The sequence below is a fragment of the Echinops telfairi genome, unplaced genomic scaffold, assembly GCF_000313985.2.
Source record: "Echinops telfairi isolate 266 unplaced genomic scaffold, ASM31398v2 ScPeMD7_7465;HRSCAF=8503, whole genome shotgun sequence".
Taxonomy (NCBI): domain Eukaryota; kingdom Metazoa; phylum Chordata; class Mammalia; order Afrosoricida; family Tenrecidae; genus Echinops; species Echinops telfairi.
Genome location: NW_022111365.1, coordinates 1059812 through 1063117, shown reverse-complemented (window position 1 = coordinate 1063117; position 3306 = coordinate 1059812). Strand labels below are relative to the sequence as shown.

General features: G+C 46.8%; 1 protein-coding gene across 2 annotated transcripts in view; it reads right to left on the bottom strand.

Moving 5' to 3' along the window:
* The window catches only part of KCNJ1 (potassium inwardly rectifying channel subfamily J member 1), a 42740-nt gene extending 41287 nt beyond the window's left edge, over window positions 1-1453 (bottom strand). For both annotated transcript variants that reach the window (XM_045283672.1, XM_004714174.4), the window contains exon 1: window positions 1324-1453. The gene's annotated coding sequence lies outside the window, so the exon portion shown is untranslated. The remainder of the gene's footprint in view (window positions 1-1323) is intronic.
* Between the last annotated feature and the right edge of the window lie 1853 nt (window positions 1454-3306).

Genomic DNA, 3306 nt, shown 5'->3' with positions numbered 1-3306 from the left:
CCAGTTCTACCCTGTCCTGTATGGTCGCTATGAGTTAGTATTGACTGCAAGGCAGTGAATTTGGGATTTTTGAATAGCACCCTGAAGCACCTTACTCAATAATGCTTTGAAAAATTGAAGTTGAGTTACTGCCGTACATTTACGCAAAACAGTGTAGAGTCAGACTAAACAGGTCCAGCCCCGGGCTGGGGAGACAGCAGAGTGCTCAACATAGGGGGGTGTCTGTTAAGTATTTGCCTATCACAGTCTTCCTTCGGAAATCACTGGCTTTTGCTCCATGTGGATTGCCCACCTCTAGAAAAAATTGTTAAATTGCTTTCCTAGTAGTTTCCAGCTGCAAATGACAAGCTTATTTTGGAGTAACTGCACAGGATCTGTAAGATCTCTATCTATTTGGAGAAGGAGTCCCATGCCTAGTCATTCTCCGGCTCACCTAACAGACGAGATAGGCCCCCATTTCCCTTCAACCCATAGTCTGTTTAGATGAGCCCAAGGATGAGTACAATAATGAAGTAAGTGTTCTAAAACTGTAGTGATGACAGTCCAAGTCCTTTCTATGTGACTGAACTATTGAAGTGTGAATTATATGCCAATGGGATGCAAATTATGTGCCAATAAAACTGTTGAAAAACTTTTTTTAAAATTTTTTAAGCTATTTTATTATTCAACTTTTTTTATTAGTAGTCTCATTAAAATAAGCCTATAGAGGAACACTTGTCATTTATCGCTACAGGGACTGACCAAATGGTGAGAAATCCAATCCATTCATTGTGAATGGTACAAAATTCCACAAAGTTCTACATGAAGCAATGAAATCAAGGCACCTCCTTCCTGGCAAATGAAATGTCATGTTCACAGTAAACTTTCCCCAAGATAAACTTTGCTCTCATCAGACCTCAAAGCACCTCATAGCATCTTCGACTTTAAATATGGAAAAGGCCCACGAGAGACCCAGCTGTCCCGCAAGGTTATCTGCGATTTAAAGGGTGGCCACCTGAGACATAGCCACCCCCATCTCTCCTGTCACTCAGAGAAGTAAACATTAGAACCAAGCACAACACAGTCACAGAGGCTGCCAGTCCCTCCAACTCCAAGGCTGGCTGATGGCAGAAAGACGGCCGGATGCAGCTCCCCGCTAGTATTCACGGTGTAAGCTGCAGCTCAGGAGCATCGAGCTAGTGACTAAAACCACACTTTATCCTAGAAGTGGATGGACAAGTTAGTCTAGATTTGAGGTGGGAAAAAGAAGACTCAATTCTCACCAGCTTTAATTACTGTTTTTTTTTTTCCTCCACAGAGACAATATAGAGCTTCTCCCCTTACCTTCTTGACGTGCAGTGTGACTGTGGAGACAAAAATCTCGATTTCTTGCTCCTCAAGGGAGCAGCAGGACCCTTAATGTGAGCAAATCCTCAGCACCTTTGATCCAAGTGTTTGGAGGTCCAGTGTGTGGGTACCTGAGACCCTGTTGGTTTTTATGAGTCTATGGGTTGGCCCAAACCGGCCGTCAACTCATCAGTATGCACCAGCTCTCAAAGAACATAGTTTACTTTATAACCGGATCCAGCGAGGGTAGGCGTGGCTGTCTCAATGGCTAGAAACACCAAAGGTGTTGAGCTGCCAAGGCTCATTAAGAAAGCGTTGTTTATGGAGCCACGGTTTGGAAATAGATGCCCATGAGCTCTCAATGTCAGTGTCCGCATCACGTGCATGAGGTTCAATGTGTAGATAAACCCAGATGGAGACATGGGTCCCCAAAGAACCTTTTCCATGCTTCTGCTCATTCTGTGTCTCATCACCACAAAAATCCAGGCTTCCCTGACCTAGCTTTAGCCACTGCTCTGGTTCTAGGACAAAATAGGGACTTTTAGCACAAATGTTCTAAAAGGGGAGACTAGGATTTGAGACTCTGCTCTGCCAACTGTGACCTAGCTTTTTACCCTCAGAGTTATGTCATGAGGATTCACTGCCATTGAGTCGATTTTAACTCATGGCGACCCTATAGGATAAAGTAGAATGGCCCCTGGGAGCTTCCAAGACCGTAAGGCTTCACAGGAACTGAACACCGCATCTGTCTCCTATGGAGAGGCTGGTGGTTTTGAATTGCTGGCCCTGATTTTAGCAGCCCGTAGGTTACCAGAGCTCGCTGCAGTGAGGAATACGTGAAATAATACAGGTAACACATTGGATTACCCCCAAGCACTCGCTCCCTCTCCTCTTCCCCTTCCCAAGCCCTAAGGGTCCTCCCCTTCTGCTGCATTCTGAAGCAGAGATCTTCTCTTGTATCCTCACTGAGTGGCTTTCAGTGGCTCAGGGGCTCCTCAGTCCCTTCTGGACTGCTTACCACATAGAATGTTAAGAACAGTCTCCTCAATAAGTGTGTAAGGTTCCTGAGTGGTGCAAATGTTTTTCACTCAAATATTAACTAAAAGCTCGGAGGCTTGAACCCCCTCAGAGGTGTCATGGCTTGGCGATATGCTTTAATAAAGATTACAGCCAAGCAAACCACGTGGACTGCAATTCTACTTTGTGCTGTGTGGGGTCTCCATGGGTTGGAAACAGCTCAATAGCTGTGACTTTGGAATGAGCCGTGGTTTTATTTTCATGGATCAACAGGGGGCATATCTTGACAGGCCACACATTCTTCCAGTGTCTTGTTGCCTTCTTCCCCACCTAACACCACCACACAGACTTGCATCGGGCTTCCCTTGAGTTGAAGTAATTAAAAAGACAGATGCCAACATTCAACACTCATGCTGAAATGACGTTTCCCTCCACAGAAGACCACTTCCCAACTTTTCTGCTCTGTTCTCAGACCGGCCACCTCCTTTCTCAGACCTCGACTCTTTGGTCCTCGACCTCAGGTCCCCCAGTCCAACCCACCCAGGGGGCTTGTTCCATCAGCCCCAGGCCCGTCACCCTCGCCACCTCCAAACAGGGCACCTTCCCCAGTCTGGTGTGGTGGTGGTTACAAGAAGAATCCTCACAGACTTCCAAGTGCAAGGACAGTAAGTGCCCAAAGGCTGCTCCTATCCAAAAACAACCCTCCCCCGCCCACCCCTGCCTCCCCGCTCCTCACATAGACGGTTTCTAGGTAAGAAAGACTTCTCTGATGGCAGACGTTGGCATTACATAGACCTTCCTGAGACGCTCGGGCAGTCTAGGACACGTCAATCCAACCTTCTTTCCCGATCACCGTCCTGGAGGGTCAGAATGGGGGCTCCCTCCCTGCTTCCTCTCTCACAGGCGGTTCCCTAAATACAACTTTGCACTTTTAATCCCTCTCAGCTTTTGACTCTCAGAGGA